Source organism: Apus apus, chromosome 4, assembly GCF_020740795.1.
Source record: "Apus apus isolate bApuApu2 chromosome 4, bApuApu2.pri.cur, whole genome shotgun sequence".
NCBI lineage: Eukaryota > Metazoa > Chordata > Aves > Apodiformes > Apodidae > Apus > Apus apus.
The window spans coordinates 75,472,164-75,498,364 of NC_067285.1; the positions used below are offsets into that span (position 1 = coordinate 75,472,164).

The 26,201-nt window shown below is 36.4% G+C and overlaps 1 protein-coding gene across 1 annotated transcript in view; it reads right to left on the minus strand.

Moving 5' to 3' along the window:
- The window catches only part of SPOCK3 (SPARC (osteonectin), cwcv and kazal like domains proteoglycan 3), a 209,056-nt gene extending 197,580 nt beyond the window's left edge, over positions 1-11,476 (minus strand). Inside the window, exons 1-2 of the mRNA XM_051618874.1 lie at positions 11,403-11,476; positions 731-795 (exon numbers count right to left, since the gene is read on the minus strand). The gene's annotated coding sequence lies outside the window, so the exon portion shown is untranslated. The remainder of the gene's footprint in view (positions 1-730; positions 796-11,402) is intronic.
- Between the last annotated feature and the right edge of the window lie 14,725 nt (positions 11,477-26,201).

The window sequence follows — 26,201 nt, forward strand, 5'->3', positions numbered from 1 at the left end:
TCCCTTACTCGGGCCTTTTGTCTTTTGAACTGCAGCTGTGTGTTCACTCAAAGCCTTCAGTGACATCCGGTTTCTTTCCTGAATTAGTTCAATTTAGAAATGAGCAAGGTGCATAAATAGTTCAATTACCTTTCCAGCAGGGCTGACTCCATATTTAATTTCAAATTCCATCTGCCATCTGGTTGACCTAATTAATTTAATTTTGTAACGTTAGCTTTATTTCTGAGACTTGAGTAACAGTCTGCTTTTAAAGTTTGCGCTGGCTGCATGTCACACGGCTTTTGCGGCAGGAGGGGGACAGGGACTGCAGGGGTAGCCTCTGAGGGAAGAGGTATGGGGCTGACCCATGCTGGGGACAGCTGGTTCCTGTCAGCTCCGCAGGCGCTGTAGGCCACAGCTAGACCCATCAGCAAAGGTAGCGGTGCCTCTGTGAAAGCACAGCTCAGAAAGGGCAGAAAATGCTACATGAAGGGAGGAGGTGAGGACAAAAAAAGTAAGAAACAGGGAACACCAAGGTCAGAGGGAGAAGTGGAGAAGATGGAGATGATCCATGGCAATGCACTGCAGCCCCTGGAAGACCCATGCCAGAACAAATGGATGTACCCAAGGGAACTGTGGCAAGCCCACACCGGAGCACATGTTCTGTAAGGACTGCAGCCCATGGAGAAGCAATGCCAGAGCAGAGGAAGAGCTTGAGAAGGAAGGAGCAGTGAAAAGAAATTTTACATACTGGCTGTACCCCTGCCTTACTTCGCCCATGTTGTTCAAGATGAGGAGTGCAGAATGAAGTTGAGCCTGGGAAAGGGGGAGAAAAGATGTTTTCATGTGAGTCTGTGTTTCTCACTACCCAAATTAGTAATTATGTTTTTATTTTAATTGGCAATAAATTAATGTCCAAGTCGAGCCTGTTTTGTCTGCAACAGTAACTGGTAAGCAATATCCCTGCTTTTGTCTTAACCCTTGAGCTTTCTCATTCCTATTCTTCCTGTTTTCTACCCCTGTCCTACTGATAGAGGGGGCTTGTGAGCGTCTGGGTGGAAGTTCGGCTGTTAGCCAAGGCTGACCTACCACAGGGGTGCTGAGTGTGTTAGGGGAACACAACATGCCTAGCATAGTATCTGAAAGTATTTTCCATGGTGAAAATTGAGAGTTACTTCCAGACTTGAAACTAGGGCCAAGACCATCAAGAGATTCTCAGATCTGATAAGCAGAAAAATACCACTTAATGTACAAAGAGAAGTGAATATGAGATTGTGACTGATTTTAGCAAGTTTTGAGCTTGGCCATAAACTGTAACTACTGGCATATAGTAAAGTATTAATTAAATCTGCTGACCCACATCTTATGCTATGTAACACGCCATTTTGTTCCTGAACTTGTATCACTAAAATCAATGAGAATCTTGTCACCAGTCTGACAGAGTATGATTGCCAGATTAGGATTTATGTGCCTGACTCTGAAAATGCTACCTATCTAGAATGATATTATATTCTGTAATAAATGAATCATAAAATTCAAACCAAAGGGATAGAGGAACTGCACAGAGGCTAAATAAGAATCAATAAAACAGTCATGTTATTCTCAGGGCAGGTTATAGAGTCATTCCCCTTATACAATCATTCTCTGACATTCCAGTTTGTATTTGTCAGTCTTAATGTTAATTTCCTACAAATTGCCTTTTGCTTTGGCAAAGATGAAATTTCTTCATAAAGCTAATGATTTTTTAAAAAAAAATTAGAGTAATTTATTTAAACTTTTTTTGAAAAAAGCATCCCAATCCCCAAATTTGTAGTTTCACTTACCTAGCAATCAAAGTAATATAGTTTTTCTTCATCTGTGTTTCACATACTCATCTAGATAATATTGAGTACTTTTGACTTATGGTGTGTCTTTCCATACTCAGAGAAGAGGAATAAAAGTGGCTGGGATTTGTGTTCAGTAAAATTCCTTAGAAAAGGCAGCTCTGGTATTGTTTGGGTTTTACAAAAGTTTCACTGCAATTTGTCTAAAAAGTGATCTTCCACACCTATAACTGCAGTTCCTACTGACAACATGTACTAAATGATCAATTGTATGTAGTTTTGCCTGAACCAAGCTATTTGAAGCCTTTAATAATTCTAATTGTACTCCTTACAGTTTTAAGCACTCAGGTCTCCACATAATTGGTTTAAGAGCCTCGTTCTGATCAAGAACTTTACACAAGTTGGTAATTCCATTTCTTCAAGCACACAAAAAGATGATACTTGATTGGAAGGGCATTTTGAAGATACAAATCTAAGAAGTTTTCTTTTTTTCCTCAATAATGTCACTACTCTTCAAAGATTAAACTTATATGTCTCAAGAATTATTATTTCCTTTCTTGTAATAGTACATACATTTCTCACAGAAAAGGTATCTGAATTGTTATATGCTGATGTGCCTAACAATAGCATCTTTACAATATCACAGGGAATCCAGTACTGCAGTAGTGTTAAGAGAATAATACTAATGATAAGGAGGTACATAATTTTAAACCGAGAGTTTAGAAATTCTGACTGCTAGCTGGTTTTATCATTTTCCAGTTTAGAAGTAGATTTTTTTAATTAATAAAAAAATTGTCTTCTCAATTTCAAAATAAGTTTTCCAAGTCTTCAGTAGTGTAGATTTTTCAAATACAAAGACTTACTATTTTAAAGTCTTATCTATTCAGGTTGCTTTACCTCTGAGTAGCTGATGGAGCCTACAGGGAGATAGCGAAGAAGATGGTGTAGCTGGTCATATGCTTGTAGGTTACAAGATTGGTATAAATAATATGCATGTTGCATAAGGGAAGTGATGGAGAAATGAAAAAAGAGGGAGTAGACACGTAAATATGTTTTTTTGTATGCGCATCTATGTGTTATATGAAAGGGTATTGGAATTATGTAGTAGATGCATCAAGAGATACATTGGAAGAAAAGTTTGTACATGTAGGGTAAAGATGAAATAGAAAAGACATACTCAGAAATTACTAGAAAATACAAAGAAATATATACCCTGAACACTGTCTCAATAGTGCTTTACCTTTTTCCTGCAAATGAAGAATGTGTTCATTTAAGGCACCAAAGCATGAAGTTAATTTTATTAAATTTAACAACACAGCCCTTGCAGTTATTTTATTTTTTTTTTAAACTGTGCTGCAGGGAATCCCAAGCCAACATCTAGCTGTCCCATTGCCCACAAGCAAAACCAGATATACCTTGTCACTCCTGGCACATGCTGATCTAAATCTATTTTTAGACCACAGAGTCACTGTCAGTGATGGAAACTCCACACTAATTATGTCAGTGACTTTTACTAGTCTAACTTCAGAAGATGTTTCCAATACCTGAAACAAATTTTTCTTCTTGCAATTTAAGCTTGTATCTTCTTATGATGTTCTTCTTATGAAGAACAAATTACTGTCTACCTCTGTTCAACAGTCTCGTCTATATTTTAAAATATTTTAAATCCATTCCATATTTCTTCCCTATTTTATGTTTATTATCATGTTCTTCACTATTATTTTAATCTTACAGCATGGTTTTGAGACCTCTGATCACTTTCTCTTTTTTCTGATCCAGTTGAATCTTTCAAATCAGGCTACCTGTATTTTCATCATCAATGCCTAGAACACTAGAGCAACTTGTTTATGCCTTTCCACTGTTGAACAGAACATGATTACTTCATAATCAGAAATTATTTTGGCTTGATAGGATTTGTTGTGTCAAATACATGCTGATTGCTATGGATGTTTTTCTTGGGTTTTTTTAATGTTATGTATCTTCCAGACACTTAGAATAGTCTACTGAATTGCTTGTCTATTTTCTAGAAATTGAGAGAAGAACAAGAGTTTCATTTTCTGACCCTTTTTCAACCCACTTTTTTGAAGGTTCCTTTTTTAAAAAACACTTTTAATTTGCTTTTATACAGTCATCTGGTACCCCACTTGTTCTTTACAGAGTTTCAAAAGCAGCTACTAACAACTCTGAGATCCTTTCAAAATAATTTTGTAAATGTTCAGTGGCAGAGTTCATAAGATGATTAAAATAACCTCATTGCACAAAAAATACAAAACAGACTTGCTAGGGTTGTTACAAAAATCTTATCTAGGTCCTTTCTTTTTTCTTCTCATTGCTGTGATAGCTGAGCCAACCACCTACATGCAATTAATGTTAGTATATAGGCTTTAAATTATTCTTTATTCAATTTCTCTGGTTACTACATTCTTCCTCCACAACAGGGCACTTCCCTGTCTTTTACTCTCTTTATACTGATACATACTATGTCCGTAATGATTTCTGAACCTTGATGTCTTTTGCTAGCTGCATCTCAGCTTCCCCTTGGCTTTTGGTACTTGTGTCTTGAACTGCTTTAAAAATTTCTCTCTCCCCATCTTCCTTGGCTTTCATCTTCTACTTAAGGCCACTGTAGACTGCAAGATTTAATGTATTTGGTCTTCTATGACTTTTCCTGTTCTTCTGCTCTTTCTGAAATTTAATCCTTAATATTTTTCCTGTAGGGTATATGCTCCAAGGTGCTCATAGTTCCCATTCTTCATTAATATAATTAGATTGCTAAACATCTGTGAATCTCCATTGACACAACTACTAATAAAAAGCCAGAAACCACAAAGACCAGAGAGCATGGGAGCTCAGGTGACCAGCATTAACCACTCATCCATTTGTGCTTATTGACAGCTCATATATCCTTCAGAACAAGGCCTTGATAATTGGGCTTGCCCAAGATCAGGGGCCAGAGACTTTCTCAAGACAGGTCTGAGCAAAGCCCACACAAGCTTAGAACTGAAAAAGAGAACATCACCTTGCTGGTGTGATACCTCTTCCTGATGTCTTACCTAATTTTTATGCCATTCTTTATATCCCCAACTACCACAGCAGATGCAACAGGAATTCACATAGATAAATCCTGAAAATGAAGCATTCAAAAATAGGAGAATATAATGGAGTCTGTGTTCTTTTTTATCCAAAGCTTTTAAACATGGAAGGATCTGGCTTTTCATATAATATGAGCTGCAGAACTTTAATTTCCACACCAACCTCAGCAACTCATGTTTTACCTAGCCTATTTAAGAAAAATACCTTCTCTAGATATGAAATCTTCCTTTTTCACATTGACTATTGAGTATTGTTGTTGTAATTGTCAAAGTTAAGGTTATGTATCCAGGAAAGCATGCAATTTTATATTTCCTCATGTTCAAAAATTAAAAATTCTCTTAATATCCAGTGAACAATTTTAATTGTTTGTTAAAATTTAGAACACAATAATATGCAGTGTTTTGATGTCTAGGATAATCTTCTGTGTCTGCATATCAAATCTGTTAGATGCAGTTTATTCATTATAGACCAAAAATTCTCATTTGGCTCTTCTCAATAGTTCTGTACAAAATCAGAGTATTTTCCTACCCAGGAGTTTCATCTGGCACACATCACAGCTTCCTGAAAAAGGCTAACATCTCCCTGTGCCCTAGTCCCAGACACACCCTTTCAAAACAAACATTTTATACAGTAGATAGTCTGTGAACAAAACAGTCAAAGCAGCATAAGATGGATGGACTGATAGCTGAAGTCATGTTATAGCAATGCCTGTTAAAACCTTCATGTTAAAACCATTTGCAGTCTCCTTGAAAAATCACCTTCCTAGTTTAGGCATCTCTAACTATTTTATATGGGCTTTATACAGAAGTGCTCAACTTTCATAACTGAGGTTGGGTTTTCAGACTTGACTCCATTTAAGCACCAAAAAATGTTGTGCAGCCAGTAGATCTTTTTGTGCTGGATGGCGACCTGTTTTAATCGTCTCACACCATAAAATCTCAATAAAAGTAATTTAGAAGTTGGTTGGGACATAGATACCCTTTGTGAGCTTTGACTTCACTAAATTTCTTTCTTATTAATAAGAGCAGTTACAAGTTCAAATTTGCTTATCAGAAGAGTGGAGTCAACTACCACTGTATTCCCCTGATTGCATTCTGTTACTTACAATTCAAGACATACTTTGGAAATTCGTATTTTGTGTTTAGTGAACTTCGTCACTAGCAACGTACATATTACAAGCTATAAGATGGTTTTGTTCAGTTGTGTGATTTTGTTTGTGTCCCAAGAGGAATATACTCACTAAGTATACTTCACTATTTTCTATAATAAAGTATCCTAGAAATTAAGGGGTAGGTCAGCAGTTCTCTAAGCCATACGCCATATAGTTTCTGTTTTCCAAGGTCTATGACTGGAGAAGGTCTTTAACACATTTTTTATCCTCACACGAAAATAAGAAATAAGAATAAGAAAAGATAATTAGCTTCTTCTGCTACTTCCACCCTCTGAAAGTTTCCTTTTAGCCCAAATTTCTTGGACAGAAAGAGAGGCAGATTTTGAGTTAACTTCTGCAAAATACACTGAAGATGAAAATATGATGTGAAAAGTACATTGTTGCTGGGTGATGTTAGTTATGGATTTTCAGGTCTGAAATAGGTTTTCAGAATAATTTTGTGAATCTACTTGTATAACTTAATTGAGCAAGTGTTTCTAGTACAGAAAAGGGCTTCATCCTTTTGAGTAAGAAAGAAAATAACACGAAAAATGCATGCTAGGTATCTGCAGAAAACTGTTTTGTTGTTGTTTTTAATTTTCTCTCTGAAAGCTGTCCTGTGTTTCCTTATTATGGAGATCACCAGCATCTCTTAAGAAATGTCTCTTCATCATACAGTTTGTAAAATGCATGAATTATTCTAATCATTGCAGTTGATTAAACAGGTAGGGGTCCTTTTTTGTTTCTTTATTTATTACTTTTTCCTCCTTCCTGATAGTTCTGCACAGCTGGAGATTTTTCAGCCCCATTCTAGGCTCCTCATCTTAGTAAAGTTCTTTTGGCATGCTAATTAATCTCCGTTCTAAAGTTTACTCACCCTGACCACAAACCATTGTCTGCTTTTACATCTTATTTTGAAGAGACAGGGTTCTTAAAATTCTTGAATGTCTCTCTTAACAGTGGCTGTGGTCTATATATAATATGGCAAGCAAGACAATTATTTAATGATAAAATTCTAACATTAAGATATTTTTCATTTTTCTAACACTTTGCATGACTCTGCTTTTTTTGTGTGTGAAAAACTGAGCTTAGTTTTTTCTGTTTTATCAGAATAGTAATCAAAATGGCAGTTTACTCAAATAATTAAACCAATTTTTAAACAAATTGATCAAATAAAGAAATATTCTGCTTTATATCAATTTATATTTTAGACTTTTTTGAGATTTCATGTATTGAGCAGTGAATGCTTTCCAGTAAAATGTTTTATGCATTATATCCAAAGCACTGGTACAATACAACATATTTGTTTATTGCATATTGGATACAACTATCTATTAAGCTCTGTCTTCTGAATATACTGCATATTACGACACAATTCTAACATAGTAATTCACATATTATCTAGCCTGTTGCAGAGGATTTCACAAAATCTAAGAGATTCTAATAATGTCTAAAAATGTTCATAATAAGCTGTCATTTGTGAAAAAGTTATTCTTTATCAAATTGTTTGACGTGAGGAAATAAAATAAACTAGGCATATGTTTTTGGAGACCAAGAATGGGTAGCTACAAAGTACTAAAAGTTACTAATTTGGCCTAATCTCATGTTTCTGAAAGATGGAATTTTTCGCAATTCAGATAGCGTAACTATTTAAGGGAATCAACATCTTCGCAAAAGCAAAAGCTAAACTGATCAAACAAAAAGAATAATCCTGCCCCTTTCTTCTGTCAGGAATTGTACAAAGACCTTCCCCCACAAGTATCCTGTATCTTATAGAGATGACAATCTGACCTGCAATACTTTGACTAGCTGTAGGGCAATGAATTAACCTCCAGAAGTAGCTAGCCGCAGTGAGGCAATGCTTAGAGTTTAGTTGAAGCCACCATGTACCATCCACCTAAAATAACTCTTTATGTAAATCTGGAGACTGCACATATTCAAGAGAGTTTTGCTGTGAAAGTCAGTGGGATTTGGGGAGTATCCGAATGAAAATGTATTGATACAACCATAATTAAAAAGCAAATTATGAACTTGTTATCATGTTAGATTTTGAAACAAAGTGTATGTGTTAAAGGAATCTGTATTTCAATTCAGAATCTTCTACAGAGGTTCAAGGACATTGACTTTTCATCTAGATTTGACATGGAAGAAAATGTTAAAGGAATTACATTTTTTACACGTAGAGAGTAGTCTCGAAAGCATTTTATCAACCTGCTGGAAACTTGCATGCCGTTTACATAATGTTTTTCCTTTAGGATGGTCTGGCTCAAAGGGCACAAGATAGCACTGGCAGAATTACCAAAAATCCAATCTCAAACCTAAATACCTCTGAGACAGCAGTTTTTCCACACTCTTAGCAAACAATTTCTTCCTAACATAGACCCGTACTATGCCAAATAGCTGTGTATATAGAGGAAGGGGGGAAGAAGACATTTTTCAACTACTTCACCCCTGCACACACACTGATGAGCATAGACCTTTAAATGCCTGTAATTTATCCAGACTTTAATTCAGCTAGGTTTGGCTAGATCAGTCAGGTCACAGGTTTAACATTTCTACTGAAGTTTTCTGGACTAGAATAGGGATCACATGTTTTTCGGATAGTGTGTTTTGGTATGTTATGGTGTCTCAACAAACAGCAGTGAAGATACTAGCATCATGTTGACAGTAACCTACTGAGGTGCACTCTAGATTCAGCAGATGGAACCCCAGCAGTAGACCTCAGTTCCTCCAGAGACTCCTATGGAGTTCAACAGAAATGCAGAAATTTGTTGACTCAGTTGATGAAATTTCTTTCTTCTCTTTCTCTCTCTTCACATGCGGCTAGGCTGTATACTAGACCAAAAGTTGACCTTCAATTAGTAGCTTTTCAAAGAATTCGTATTTGGATATTTTGTTAGCTTAAAACAGTAGGTACCCAATTGTTTCCCCATTTTATTAAAGTAAATATTTTGATACACAACATAGTACTTCTCATTTTTTTTTAAGATTTTAAAGATTGTGATTTTTCTATATCTATTATTTATCCTTTTATTACATTAACATACATCACACTCACCTTAATTATACCAACCTATGAGAGTACAACAGCAAGTAATTCTGACCTCTCACTACTATGCGTTTTGGGCTAGGGTTTTTTTGGGGGGAGGGTGTTGGTTTCTTTCCCCTCTACTTTGGGTCATCAGGATAAACAAGGATCTCAGACTTCCTTTTAGCTTCAAACATTATCCAAGCCACATAACTTCCCTATATCATAGATTAAAATCAACAAGCTAGAGTTCTTCTTCCAAGCTCCAGCATGCATCTCAAGGAGGCTGCTTGCGTTTCAGAGAAACCTCTTACACGCAGCATAGTGTCTCCAAATACCAAGAAAAGTTATCACTGAGAAAAAAGGCTGGTCCTTCCAGGATTTTTTACTTGTTTGTACAAGCACAGCTCCGGGTTCTATAAAGGAGTTTAATTTTCATATGCCACTCTGATCCATACACTCCGTACCAAAAGAGAGAGTCCAGAATATAGGAGCTGATAATTGCCAGCATGTTTGAGAATCAGAACCCCAAAGTATCAACACCTTTTAAGGAGGGATTCTGTTGCATTCATTAAATATACATATAACAACACATTAAAGTATATATATAATCCAGACAATTCTAAGAAATCCATCTCATTTAAGCTATATTATTACCTAGAAAGGTTGGACCAGATGATCCTTGAGGTCCCTTCCAATCTGGCATTTTGTGATTCTATGAAATCAATGTCCCGGTGTTTTCCAAAATACTGCATAACACCCCAACCTTATGTTTATCAGAACTTTAATAAAGAATCACCTGTTCCTAATAACAGGGTGTCTCTCAGATGTTCAGAATTACAGAATAGGAACAGTTTTAGGCACATGGTAGAAAGCCTTTTTTAATCAATTATGAGGAACCACCCCATTCTTCATCACCATAAAGTTTGATGTTGCTGACCACATATCAGAGTCATAATGCTGGGGTGACTCAATCCTTTCTTTTTGAGAAAGACTCACAATAAACAATTACTTCTTCAGCTAAAGTATTCCTGAAAGAGAGAGGGAATCATGCACCAAGAGAAGCTTGTAAACCAGCAGTGAAAGAATGGGGCTTTCTGACTTTTGACAATAATCTGTAACCATCTCAGTAGTATGGAAATTAGCACCACAATTTTTTATTAGGCATTAGTTCTCAGACCAAAATCGAAGCATGGTGATAGGTAATATTTTGATGGACATGGCACAGACATTTATAAATGGTGTTATAGAACTTGTGCATATAAAATTTTCATCTTCATGCCTCATCTCAGAAATTGTTCTCAAAGTGGTGCATAGGTTTAGAATGACAGAAGCAAATTATGTCTTCCACATAGAACATTAAATGAATAGACTTAATTGATCAATATATACAAGGACTTATTATGTATGCCAGAAGTTTACACGAATCACTGAAAACTTAAAACTGTGTTTGAATCTGATTATCCCTGTTCTTAGGCCAAGTACGCACAGAATATAAAAAGACGGGAAGTTTCAGAGCATGCAATTAATGCTGTTCTCTTAATAATAAACTAGGTATTTAAAAGATAACTGTCCTTTCCATAACTTGTTCACTGTGTTTTTCCCAACCTGAAAAAGTATGTGTACATAGTAATAGAAGTGCCAGTTTTATTATATTTTGGAGTGGGATTTTTAAAGCTGTTACAGCCAACTGAACTGAACTGTAAATACTGAAATCTATGAGGTTTGATTTATAATGTTTTTTTTTAATAGAGCCACTACTCCCTTTTTAAAAAAAAGTCAGGTCTTGCCCCTCTTTTTCATTTCTCTAATCCTATTCAAATATACTCACTTACAAACTGCTTTATGCAGCTGGAAATTAAGCTATTTTGTCCTGTATGCAGTGCCAGTGTGCTTCCACGGAATCAAATACATACTTGTGTCTGAAGAATGCTATCGGTTAACGATTTACATACTCTGAATATTTGGAAAGCTTTTATCTTTTGCTCCTTTAAGTAAAAGAGTATTAAATTATAAAATTATTTTTAAATACATGGATAATTAATAGAGAACTATTAACTAATGTTAATTATTGCAAACTGACAAGATTAAAAACATGACAGTCTTATGAAAGTATCTCTGAGTTTGAAGCAGAAATAGGGTGTTTAATAAAAATCTTCATTAACTGACACAAATTAAGGAGAAGATGTTAAGCATCCCAGTTCCTCAAGATACAGTCATCTTTTAAAAACAGAAACCAGCGTTTCTAAACTCATTTAAAATTTAATTTAGTTAAAGATTCACAAATTCAAAGAAAGAGACAAAAGGTTAATTACCAAGATAGTCTTACCTTTCAGCAGTTACTTCTAGAAATACAGAAAACTCTTTAAATAGACCTATGTGCATGTTCTTAACATCTCACCGAGAAAACCTTTTAAGGAATGTTCTGTCTGTGCCTTTTTCTTAAAAAAGTATTTAGGAGAGCAGTGCCCCCTAGTGATAACTGGAAATCGCTTTTAATATTTTGAACATAAGTAAAGATGTGTTTTAGAGATGCAAACTGAGGTACTATAATTCTTCTACTTGTACATCATCCTAGAAAGATTTTTTCCATTCCTTGTTTTCTTTTTAAAGTAAAATATTTTCTTTCCTTTTTTAATTATTTCTTTAGATGAAATGGATATTACTTGACAATTAGTGTTTTTCTGTTTGTCCCTTACACTATATAATTAGTTATACCTATAAATACTCTTGATCCTGGAAACCTTGCCTGCAGACACAAGAACTCAAGCCTTTACAGTTATCCTAAGCTTTTCTGGCATTCCAGAGTGATTACACATGTTTTAGGACAGCTATTCTTTGAGAAGCTAATTGAAGAACATCAGTTTGAACCATGCACCCTTATGAACATTAAATTGTCTAGCATTTTAATGTCAATAGAAGTTACTTGTGTAGATCTGTCTTTAGAATAATTTGTATTTCCTCTCAGGATGTCATTTCATAGAATCACAGAATCACAGAATCATAGAATGATTTGGGCTGGAAGGGACCTAGAAGATCATTTAGTTCTAAACTCCCAGCAAGGGCAGGGACACCTTCCACTAGAGCAAGTTGCACAAGGCCCTGTCCCTGCTACAGCACTGCAGTGAGAAGGCAAGGAATGCTATCACATTGCACTAACACACTAGACACGCAAGTCCCATGGCCTTCTTTTCAAGTGCATGCCTCCTTACAAGACAACAGAAGCTGGAATTAAAAGTACCATGACACAGGCAGCTTATCTTCTTCTTAGGGTGCTTGAAAAGAATCTGCAATTGTTCCATGGATACCAAGGAAACCTAAAAATTTTTCAAAATGTAAGCCTGTCACAAATTAACAGATCTATGTATGTGTGTGTAGTAAACCAGATTATTTGGCAAGAGGAAGACTGCTTCTTGTTAATGGAGAAAATATGTGGGGGCCATATAATCAAACACTACTATTGACATTGCATGAAAGTTGGCAATTTCATGCAAAATGGCTGGACATTTTTTACTGCCATTTTCTTAATATAGTATTTTGCACAGAAGATTTAAGCAAAACAAAATTCATTGTTAATCATAAATCCACTTTCAGGAAAACAAAAGGAAAATTCACCTACAGGTCATAATTCTGACATAGCAAAGGAGGCAAGATCAAAAGAAATAGTTCCTGGGTAAAATAGCCCAGTCCAGAGAAGTAATGAGAAGTGCAACAGCACAGTATGTCATTTTCATGCAGCAAACACAAATGCTGCAAAAATACCCACAAAACCTCCATATCTGCGGAAATGTTTACACTGAGTTGCCTAGGAAGTATATTTCAAAGCAGCAAAGCCACCCACCCAAGCCAAAACAACAGACACATCACTATATCTGGCACTTAGAAAACACCACTACAGTTCAGATATAGCAAAAGATTGAGCAGAATGTTCACACTGAACTTTTTTAAAATAGTACATTTCATTATGATCAGCTTCAAATATTATTGCAAATGTGTTCTGGTTTTGTTAAAAAGTTCTAAAACAGGTCTAATGATAGACTGCATCACAGCCCTAATTTAAAAATGGCTTTTGTAAATAATTTACTGTACTTGAGCCAGCTACAGCAAACAATTACAATAATTACTCATTTTTTACTCTGATAGAGCTGCATCACGATATATGATGGAGGCCTGGCACTCTAAGGCATTCTTTTAAGTGTCCCTCAGCAAAGCACACCAAATGACAGGCTTTTTTAACTTCTTCTGTCTAGCTGTTTAATGAACAGCTAGCTTTCAACTTTTTCTTTCCCAATTTATATTTATTCTTTCCACTTAGTATTTTCATTTATTTTTAAAACAGTGCTATATTTCAAATTGAGGAGCAGCAGACATATTTCATAGAAACACTATTAATATCAGAGAGATCTCCCAGTAATTCACTAGTACTGTCAAAGATACTTCGTACACACAAACAGCATTAGGGAATGACATGTTGAGGATATCCATTAACACAGTTCTGCTATCTTGGGATGTGTAATCTCTTGTTTTCTGAATTGTTTAGAATCACCTTTCTGTAAGATTCAGTATCCCCATGTGCATAACTATCATCCCTGTTGTAAACCACTTGGCACACTGACACATCAGTAGGGAGCTGCGTGTTTGCTTTTTACTTACGAAGAAGCTGTCATATTTTGAGTGTTTCCATGCTGAGAGCCTCAGATGGGGCAAGCTTACTACCTGGAAGCTTTGGGCTTACACAGTTAATTATATTGTATCTATATCAAATACAGCCAAGCTGCTTTTCAGAAATGTAGATGCATCAGTTCTCACAGGGTACAAAACTAGTTGAAAAGTGTCTAATGGATCCTGAAACAATTGTGTGTTTTCATTACATTAAAGGTTCTCATTTTCAAGGTAAAGCATAGTGTTTTAGTAGCAGAAATGCTATAGAAGCCATGCATGTTGTTTCTTAAACAGAGATGGGAACACTGTTAGCTGCACAAGATCTGCTTTTGAGAGAAGAATGATTGTAAAGAGCAGCCTTGGAGGACCATGGGATCAAGGGGCAGGGGAAGGCCTAAATGATATGGGAGAAGATAATAACAAGAAAAGGAACTACTACTCCTGGAATTTGAGTGCCCTGAATTCTCCAAGTGTTTCTACTCTACAAAGAGCTGGGTGAAGGTATGGGAGACACAGGAGTATCCACCCATCTGCTGACAGAATTTCTCTTGAGCAGAACATTTTTTACAAGAAGAGGAATCAAATAGAGGATCTAGAACAGCACATGTTGCTGTCACTTCTTTACTGACATAATTTCCCAGTGTAGACATGGCTTTAAAAAGAGGATTTTTAGAACGTGGAGTAGCTTTCCAAATTCCTGTTTGGCTTTCCCTCACTGAGGGACATAGGCTTTGACAAAGATAGTAACAAGTATGTGCCAAGTTCTGTTGTGCTGCATGCGTGAACTGTTTTTTTTTAAAAAAAAACCAAAACAATCGGCAGACTTTTTATCACAAGAAGCAGTTAGTTTAACATAGATTTTGCTTAAATGTGAAATAGAATTCTAAAGCACTTTCTATTCATTCTCCCTGTATTAGCACTTTACTCTGTCCTTCAGGCTGCCAGAAGAGTGGGAGGCTTTTAAAAGTGTATCTTAATGGCAGAAATTATCCTACCTGTCTGTCAGTTTCCTTACACTAGACTAAGACATACATCTTCCAACTATTCAGTGACCTTATTATCAGGGCACACTTTTCCCAAGCACCATTGGACAGTAGTACAGTGCAAAAAGAGGTAACGTCCTTCCCCCGGGCCCCCACTCCATTCTTTGCCCTAAGAATAGAATGCTTCAGGCAGTCTCTGAGATTGTAAAACATAAAACATTCAAAAAGTTTGACTGATCCTAAGGAAACAACTCTTCCTTCAAAGCATCCACAAAATGCAAAACATTTACTCCAAGTCTGCAATTTATTTTTGTTACATAAAATATCCTAAATTTTGCCTTTGGAGACATATATAACATTTTCAAGAAGCTCTGCTAAATTGTTTATAAAATAGACTCTGATTCTACAAACACATTTTTAAAGTCGTTCTTTTTAACCCTTTTCATTTTCCTTTCTTGCCAAACAACACCAAACAACTCAAACCCAAGATGTCCAATGGTCTATGCTAAATTTAGCTTCTGCGTATTCTGGATGCAGTATTAAGCACACAGAAAACAATCCCCATCCCTCCAGACACAAGGCAGCTACTGGAAACAGTCTATAACAGACTAAGCTTATCTTGTAGAAAGCCACTTGTAATGCAATCAGATGGCATGGACCTGGGTTTCTCCACTGAGGCACAACAAATTTTTGGCCTTATGTTGAACTTCTGTCCTCAGCTATTGGTCTCAAGCAGCTTCTGGAGAGTGGAGAAATACACCAGCAGTACTAAGCTGCTCTTTGTCTCCCAGAGAAGCTGTGCTATACATACATACATATATATTCCTGTTCCCCTAATCTCTTCAGTGACCCACCTAAGACAGTCTTCATTGACTGAACTCTACTAACCCTCCTTGCAACTGAACATCAACAAAACCGTGCTGCGCAAAATCCTTTGTGAACAATAAGACCTTATCTCAGTCAGCTTTCTTGAAGTGTAAGTAGGTGAATTAAGTACATTTGCAGAAATATTATTAAGGTGTGCTTGTGCCAAGGTACTGAACATTCAGAACTTTCCATTAATCAGGACTTACGGTTTAACTAATGGTTCCGCATTTGTCCTACCAGAACTGAAAAGCAGCAGATCTCCAGAAGTACTCATCCACTACAAGAGCTTTTAGCCTTTCTTCCATTAGCCTTACTGCAAGATCAATTTCAGCACCCAAAGACTTGTCCTTCAGTAGTTTCTTGCCCCTGACTGTCAAATAAGGTGTGTCACAACAAGATTGTAAAAAAGGTGAAACAAGATAATTTGCAAAATGATGTCAACTTAGATAAAGGCGACACTATTTTTTTTTAAATTATCACTCCTAATTTAATCTTTGATTTTTCTTTCTCTCTTCTTTGCCATTGGTTTCTTACTTTTTCCTTCCTCTGAAAAACTCGCATTTTATGATTTTATTTATTCCAATCCCAATTCCACCATCCATTTGTAGAGGATTGATCTTGCCATTTATAGACAGTCCCATGCATGTCCTTGCTTAAGATAATGGAGTCATCTGTAAGGCAAGGACAATGCAAGTTATTATCTTCAAGAGACAAGCAGTGCAGAGATGGAAGAAGGGAAGTCTGAAAGTTGTCAGCAGAAATAAGGCATTTGATTCTTTCTTTTTCTTACTGTAACTGGAAAAGTTTTATTTAGTCAAATGGTGAGAGAGATTGAAATAATGTTACACTTGACAATGATTATTATTTAAATTTAATGACAATTCTAACTGTCTCTGTTTTTCTGTACAGTATTTGGAAATGGTGTAAGCCTAGTATAAACATGGTTAACCGGTTTGATTTCCTGGACTGGTTAACTTTCCTCCTTTAATGTCAGTTATTTTCTAATTCAAAATGTGACAATTATGCTAACGATACGTAAACTTATCCTATAGTAAAAGTACAGATTTATGTTTCAAATTTCTAACTTGCTATGAACACAATAATGTGCATAAAGATATGCATATTATTAAAAAGATGCTCAGGTTTTCCAGATAACAACAATGCTACTAAAATCCACACTGATTGCTTTTCCCTGTCAAAACAGACTTTAAAGTAAAATAGTTGAGGATAAATTGTTGGAATCTCACAATATACAAATTAATCCTTTTTTTTTTGTAACACCATAACACTTCTTAATCTTTTTTAATCTAGCATTTTCATAACTGACAGAGAATTTTTCACATCAGATTGAATTTTTCAAGGTCTCAATTACAGTTGAGAACTAGGTATAGTGTGGTTTTCACATGCTGGTAAACACAATATATGGTAGAAACTGGAAAATGTAATTACATGGTTTGGTCATTCATTCAACCTGTTGTATGATTAAAGTACACTTCACGAAGGCTTCTAGGTCAGGAGCACTCTGGGTTTTTTTTAGTTTATACACTTCTAGTGAGATGTTTATGTGAACAGTTACTTTTTTAAGTGCAGCAGCTGGAAAACTCAGAGTTCATTTCCATGGTGACAACCATCTTTTCACTGGAAATATCAGTTAGTTTGAAAAGTCACAAATATCTATTTTGTCCTTCAGAAATTTTCCACATGCATGTTATTAAGATTGAAGTATGAAAGCATGCAATATTGTTTTATTATAAATAACATAGGGTGATATTACAGTGGTATGAAATTAATATAAAATTATCTTTTGAAAGATCATTGGTAGAAAAGAGTAGCAGTAATTTAAATCTAAATCCTATTACTAAGGCTATTTAATTTCTGAGTGAATAATTATTACCACAGGATGCTTTCATGGTAGTAGTTGTACTGTGATTAATATTTCTTCTGGAAAGACTAGTTCATTAATGTATTTAGTAGTGGAAAAATTATTCAAGTATTTCTACGATTAGTAGTTATGTAGATGGATATTCATACACAAACTATCTAAATGGTATATTTTATGTTACCTTTTGTTTAGTTCTTTTTAGAATCTAGATTTTTAAATAAAAGTCCCTTATAAAATACTTCTAAAGACTAGTATAGTCTCCAAATATGTATTAACTGTAGTGCAAGGCTCCTTTTTATTTTTACTTTTACACAGGCAGGAGCTGGCACTGGGCAACACAGCGTCCATTCCTGGACAGGTAGACCAACTGAAACAAACTAGTGAGTTTAAGTTCTCTATCTGCATACACATCATCTCTCCTCAAGTTACAAGTTTTCATTGTGACTTTAGTGGGCATCACCTGGAAACTGAATAACTGCTCGTTAAAGGATTCACAGAATCACAGAATGGTAGGAATTCAAAGGCACCTCTGGAGATCATCTAGTCCAACCCCCTGCTAGAGCAGGATCCGCTAGAGCAGATTACACAGGAAAACATCCAGGCAGGTTTTGAGTGTTTCAAGGGATGGGGACTCCACAAGCCCCCTGGGTAGCTTGTTCCAGTGCTCTGTAACCCTCAGAATAAAAAAGTGTTTTCTTATATTTAGATTAAACCTCTTGTTTACCAGTCTGTGACCATTGACCCTTGTTACATCACTGGACAGCACTGAGAAGAGTCTGGCCCCATCTTCCTGACACCTGTCCTTTAGATGTTTCTAAGTGTTAATGAGACTCCCTCTGCCTCCTTTTCTCTTAGCTAAACAGATCCAGCTCAGCCTTTGCTTGTATGGTAGGTGCTCCAGTCCCTTAATCATCTTAGTGGCCCTGTGCTGGATTCTCTCCAGTAGTTCCTTGTCCTTCTTGAATTGGGGAGCCCAGAACTGCACAAAGTACTCCAGATGTGGCCTCACCAGGGCAGATTAGAGGGGGAGGACAATTTCCCTTGACTTGCTGGCCACACTCTTCTTAATGCACCCCAGGATGGCATTGGCCAAGAGCCCATTGTTGGCTCATGGTCAACCTGTTGTCCACCAGGACTCCCTGGTCTTTTTCCTCATAGATGCTTCCCAGAAGGTCAGCCTTAACCTGTACTGGTCCATGGGGTTGTTCCTTCCCAGATGTAGTACTCTACACTTACCCTTGTTGAACTACATTAGGATTCTCCCCACCGAGCTCTCCAGTCTGTCCAGCTCATGCTAGATGGCACCACAGCCTTCTGGGATGTCAGCCAATCTACCTAGTTTTGTATAATCAGCAAATCTGTTGAGGGTATGTTCTGTCCTTTTGTCCAGATTGTCAATGAATATACTGAAGAGGACTGGACCCAGTATGACCCCTGGGGGGTACCACTAGTCACAAGCCTCCAGCTGGACTCAGCCCCACTGACCACAACCCTCTGAGCTCTGACCTTCAGCCAGTTCCCAATTCATCTCGGTACCAAATTGTCCAATCCATACTTCTCAAGTTTGGCTGTAAGGATGCAGTCTTTTCAGCAGATTCTTTAAATCACATTAAATACATTTATTTTGTATTCTGCTATTTAAATCTTGCAATTTTTCAATCATTTTACAAAACGTTAACGTTGTCAGGCAACCTTCTGCACTTCATATACTTTAAGTACACTTGTGAAAAGCAAAACAGTTTAATTTTTGATATGTCTTTTACAGTATTTTTTAAAAATAGTTTAATGCTAAGAAATACTAATTTTTCCTTTAAAAATTATATATAAAATATATCAGTGTCTATTTTCCACTGACTACAATAATCTCTGGCTATAACTTTGCATTCCTATAAAAGATATTTGTAAAACTACTAGAGTCAGTTCCAAAGTGAAATGTTTATTTAGCATTAATTGCATCTGCACTTTTTCATAAGATTTAGGTCTTCTGATATACCATGTATACGTATAATCCATATGTATACATATGAAAAGGGACTTGCAAAAGCTTGTGACAGCCAAAATACTAATTACTTTAGGATCCTATATCAACTCAGATGATGAAGCAGAAAAGCAGGACATAATCCAGAGTTAAAACTAATGTCAGTCATTAAAATTACTGAAAACCAATTAGAACAACAAAAAAACTGATCACTACCACAAGATCAACTGCAAGGGCTCCAAGCAGGCACAAAAACTGCTATGTGAAAGTGAGTACTTTGTCATTCTTAAAATATAATTTGTTAGCAAAAGTGAATCTATAGAATATTAGTTCGAGAGATACACTAATAAGCAGGAAATGCATTATTCAGGATTCAACAAGACACAAACAGAAGATTAATCAATATTTTTGCCTCTGTAATAGACTCCTTGAAAAAGTTTCTTGCACGTTGCGTGTTTGAAGTACTTAATGAAAAGTTCAGAATGTGCACAACATCAAATGTTGTAGCTTTCCCTACAACAAAACCAAACTGGAGAGAGAAATGAAAATATTTCTGTGTAAATGAGCTCTTATGATGAAAAACAGAACAGATGCATAGAGAAATAGCACCACTTTGGAGAGAATCAGAATATTCTGAGAAATTAAAAAAAAAAAAAAGCTTCAGCCTATTGTCTCATAGTGAGCATGTGCACTCAAATTTTTCCCCCAAGTTGTGGAGAATAAAGGTCAGATTTTATTTCATGTTGCCAATTGAATGTTTCATTTTATTGTTATGCAGGTTGTAATGATATCCCATAGTCCAATCAATTCAAGCATTGCTCTATGCAGTATTTCTGTCCACAGCTGAATGGCCATTTGCTCTACTCAAAATGGATTTTTCAGAGCAGAGGCTGTGTATAGCAAGCAACGAATACTGTTATCTGATGCATAACTGGAAAACTCATTTTGAGATGTTGGAATACCTGGCAAGTAGGTTATAGTCCCTGAAAATCTGAAGGGGAAAGCATGTTGAATTTTTCACTGAGGCTAATAAACATTAGGTTTAGGCAAACAAAACAATCTAACAGTTAGATCACTAAATCGCTCTGAATTGATCCACTCAGGACATGGAGGCAGGCTGGATCCAAAACAATTTACTTTCCTTCTGGGAACTAGACAGCTGCTAGGGAAATAACTGGTTTGCATAGGAAATAGTCCAATTTTTCTCCATTCATAATAGAATTTAAGATAACAATCTAATCCTAAACGTTTTGTTTCATAAATAGTTGTGCAAGGTTAGAAGACATATAGAGGATAACCAGGGGATCAGGCCCAGTCAGCATGGGTTTATGAAAGGCAGATCCTGCCTGACGAACCTGATCTCCTTCTATGACCTGATGACCTCACTATTGGATGAGGGAAAGGCTGTGGATATTGTCTATCTGGACCTCCAAAAAGCATTTCACACTGTTGCCATAGAACTCTCATTAAAAAATCTGGCTGCTTATGGCCTGGATGAGCATACGACCTGTTGGATCAAGCACTGGCTGGACACTTGGGCCCAAAGGGTGGTGGTCAATGGAGTAAAACCCAGCTGGCAGCCAGTCACAAGTAGTGTTCCTCAGGGCTCAGTGTTGGGACCATTTCTGTTTAAGATCTTTATTGACAATCTTGATAAGGACATAGAGTGTATTATCAGTAAGTTTGCAGATGACACCAAGTTAGGCAGGAGTATTGAGCTGCATGAGGATAGGGAGGCTCTACGGAGAGACTTGCGTACGTTGGATCACTGGGCTAATGTCAATGGTACAGGCTTCAACAAGGCCAAGTACCAGGTCCTGCACTTGGGCCAAAACAACCCCAGGGAATACCCCAGGCCTGGGGAAGTGTGGCTGGAAAGAAAAAGGACCTGGGGGTTCTAATTGACAAGAGGCTGAATATGAGCCAGCAGTGTGCCCAGGTGGCCAAGAAAGCCAGTGGCATCCTGGCTTGTATTAGAAATAGGGTGACCAGCAGAAGTAGAGAGGTGATTGTCCCCCTGTAGATTGCCCCCCTGTCCCCCTCTGGATTATGTCCCTGGTGAGGCTACACCTGGAGTATTGTGTCCAGTTTTGGGCACCTCGGTTCAAGAGAGATATCGAGGTGCTGGAGCAAGCACAGAGGAGGGCAATGAGCTGGCAAAGGGCCTAAAGAATAAATCTTATGAAGAATGCTTGAAGGAGCTGGCAATGTCTAGTTTGAGCAAAAGGAGGCCGAGTGGAGAATGGTTCTATGATTCTATGATATTCTCTGCAGGGATGTTTATAACAAGTTTTGGAAATACACTACTGAAAAGTAACCCTTTCCAATATGGACAGTTACCTGACAGTGTGCACCATCTCTTTATTAGCTACAATATTCTGACTTTATTAGCTTTTTGCTTTTTTTACAGCTATTTTTTCTTTTCTTTAGTTTCATTCTTACAGAGCAATAAGATAATAGTGCTTAGTGTTTAACATGATTTTATCTTTTATTTACTTCCTCTGGTTTTACTTTGTCATGCTCTACTTGTGACTTCTTTTCATTCCTTCAGTTAAGAAATAAGAAACCCTCCCAAGAGTGTAAAAGGCAATGTTTCACTCATGATTCTAATTTCCATACACTACTGTAAATCTAAGCAGAAGTAACTCCAACTGAAGCAGTGAACCTAAGCATGCTTTAGACCAATCTATTTGAAAGATAAATCACATTTACTGTTCCCTCTCATTCTGGTCCTAGATCTCCATTTTAAGTGCCTGAAATTAGCAGATCCCTGTTTTAGCCCACAATCTAACAGCATCTAGCACACAGCACAGAGGATGAAGGTCTACAATCTTTATTTACCTTTACCCACTTACTATCCATGTTAACAGTAAAACATTATTTTCTTGCAATTCTTCAATGAAAAGCTACACCAATGCACAGGGGGAATGTTACTTTCAGGAAGCAAAAAGATCTATATCTCATATGGTGAAATCAAACTTTTAAATGACTATTCATAAGTTCAAGAATAACCAGTTAGATACAGCAGAACAATTAATGCTCCTCCCTGACATAACAATTATCTATAAGAATGTTATACCAGTGACCCCGCTTGTGAAAGCTAATGTATTCTGTATTTTTTTAAAGTTCTTCAGACACTGGTATTTCTAAAATTAATATCATATAGATTTTATCTGAACTATCTGAAAGTTAACTATCACTAACTTTATGAGATAGCTGGGTACAAATGGAATTATCCTGAATTTCATGTTGCATTCAATCCAGTGAATCAGGACTGAAAGTTAAAATCCAAAATTCAAAGTGAAAAAATGGTAACACTTATTAGGCTTATGCAGGTTTTTTCTACCCTTTTAACTGGCACAACAGCAACCACAGGAAGAGCTGACATACTAGCCAATGCAGCACAGATCCTCCGAACACCAAGAAGTCTTCCTGTAACGTGCTTGTATTTCCCTCTTCTGGTGTCTGATCTGATTCTTTAGTGGTTCATTTTTTTCTTTCTTTCTCACTCCATGGCAAAATTGGCTTTTTCCTCTTCTTTGCTGGGTTCTGTAACCAACTGGTGTTAACTGAGCTTTTGCATAGTAGAGAGTGCATTTAAGACATCAACAATGCTATTTAGTCTTATACTCCAAGCGAGTCAGACCTTTTCTTGCAATTGTGCATGTTAGAAGGAGATAAGGGACTCTTGGATTATATGGAGACCAGATACAGTTTTTACTGTTGTTAGATGCTTCTGGAGGTGGCAAGGCAATCAGAGAAAAGAGGAAGACATTTAAAGTCATCATGTATAATTGAAGGATTCCTTAGTAAATGCCAAACATTAATTAAAAAGATAATAATTTTTAAAAGTTTAAAAAACGTAAAAATTACACTATGTCATAATTAGGAAAAATGCTCAATTTGAAACCTAAAGCATGTGGCTTAAGCAACCTCACTGATAACATGGAAGGAGAACTTTCCTTTCTTCTGTGCATTAGAAGAGAAACTGAAAAGAACAAGAAAGATGCATACAGACCTACACAGAGTACCTGCTAACTCACGGATGTTAAAAAGACACCTGAGTCACCTGAGGCACTGGCTCTTAACACTAATCACTGCCAGAATAATGTCTAAATGATACTTCTGACTGTTCTGATTTCCTTTGTTGGAAAGGAAAACATCTAAGAAATTTAAGTGCAGCCAATAACTGTTGGCTTTTTAAAATAAAAGGATTTATGTAATCCCATCCAAGTATCAGGTTGTGTGTGAGGGTGTTTAAGTACATAATCAAAGCTGAAGGCAGAAGTCTAGTGATGCCATTTCAGAGAAGTATCTGATTCCAAATAAATACTAATCAACTGCTGAATAGACAAGTAGTTAGAGTAAAAAAAAAGTTGAACAGAATGGACTTCCCATTCTGAAAATGTAATTCTAAATTTTAACTTCCACATTTCTCAGGCAGGCATCATGTTGCAGGAGAGCAATATTGAACAAAAATTTTTACTCATTTGCAACACAAGTTTCAAAGCAGCACAGTTGAAGCACAGAAGTATGCTTTACAGAGTAGATCATACTGTATTAGAATGGCCTGAGAAGTTTCACGGATATTCAGTCCAGACCAAGAAATCATCTGAAAGCTATCTAAAGTGGAAAGAGTTCACCTTGTATATGAGTAATTTCATCTTTTGTACTTGCTTTAGCAAGACTGCAGTGGAGGAAAGAGATTGCAGATGAGGGAGAGAATGCCACACAATTGCACTGGTTTTGGACTGTTGGGGAGAAATGGAATAAATCCACAAACGTGTGAGTTTTCTAACATTTTCAGAGAATTTCGTAGAAATTACACTATGGCTGTGGTACTGGATGGAAACTGAAAAAAGTAGCATGTTTAAGAATGAGTTCAGAACGCACAGGTAACATATTCCTGTTTGAGTTCTTAGAAGATGTAATTGTTAATATAGATATGGGGGAACTAAGAAAGATAGTTTTTTTAAATATTCAGATGGCTTTTCACCACCTACTTCTACACCACTTTCAAAAGGAAAAGTAGTTGGAGTCACAATGAGTGGTATGTAACAGTCATTGGGAAGAGAGATGAGCCAAAGTTGCAAAGGTGAATTTCTGGTAGTTCCAAACTTGCAGCTGAACCCTGTTTTTTTTTCTATACTTATCCAATTCTGAAGAAGTGAGCATGTAATTAGATTATAACCGATCATTAAATGGCCTATGAGAATGGGAAAACTCATGACATTTATCACCAGGCCTTGGTTGTCTTGGGTAAGTACAAATCTAAGAGCTCTCCTTTTCTCTTCAAATACAATTGACATTTCATATGGTTCTGATACCAAAGCTTCCCATAGCTCTACTCAAAGGATCCTATTCAGAGTGAGTATCTGATATTGCTAGCCACTTATCATCATAATATGATAGTGTTGTAATGTTGTGCACCGCTTCTGTCACTGTGCTGAGGTACATGTCTCATTCCACCATTTCATACTTAGAAGGCAATGATACATTTGTTTAATTAAAATTGCATATGGCTGTCCTTAACCCAGGTTCATATTATCTACAAAGAATTTATCCCAGAAGTTGCCATAAAATTTACTTTGTGTTGCTTGCAAAGGAGAGGTTCTGAACTGTAATCCTGAAATACCAATTTTCCCTCATTTCCTCAGGGGTTTTGTTGTTATTTAACTCTCCAATTATTTAAAATTGTATTTTAAAATAATTTAATAATTTACCTGATAAGTGGTTATTCTACCCAAATGATTTTTACTTCTTTAATTTGTTTTTACATACATAGAGAATTGTTTGGTGTTTACTACATGGATTAATTGCATAGATTAAGAGATTCTTCTCTTTTATCAGTCATGATCAGACATTCAAGGACAGGTGAAAGTTTTAATACTAGATTGGATTATATTGGATGAGATTAATTTCTGAATTTTTAGATTGTACAAGCATGTTTGAACCTCTGTTTTTATTCTAAACATTTATAATTTAAAGATATTAAAGGTTATGTGTTTGATATGCAGGCTAAAGTTTCTTGAACTAATATCCTCCAACTCCCAAATGCTAGAGGAAAAGAGAGTACATAACCCTGTGTCCCTCATCATCATGCATACATACTTACCAGCTATTGACCTTATTAACACATCTCTTCCATGTTTAAAATGCTCAGCTTTGTTTTTTTCCACACTTTCTCTGAAGGAAGAACTTAATAAATTTATTCCATGGAAGGGGGAAAAAAAAAATCTACTTTAATTTGTCAAATAAGTTAAAGAAACTCCATTGACCCTCATACAAAAACAACTAGCTTCAAGTCTCCTCATTTTCCCAGCTTCCATATACTAATCATTCCTGTCAGGCACTACACTCCTCTTACCTACTTTAATTCCTTGGAGAGCATCATACATCATTCACTCCTGTTTAGCAATGTGTTATTCTCCAGAGAAAGACTCCTTCTCATTTAATCCAGTCCACCTACTAAGGAGACTGGAATACACTATATAACCTTTGTGAAGGTTATACAGTGGAAAGACCTACTGTTTAATGCAATACAATACCTGAAGTACTAAAACAACTAAGAGGTAATAGGAGGAAGGAATATAAATGGATGGAGAAGTCATGAAGCTCTCCCTTATCTACTTCCTGCAGGCATTAGGAATGGAAAAAGATGGTCTTTCACTTTTTTTATTGCTGAATTTGGAGGCTGTGGTTCTAAATGGGCTGCTCTTTCTCCATGATGCTTTGTGTAATAGATGGGTAAATTTT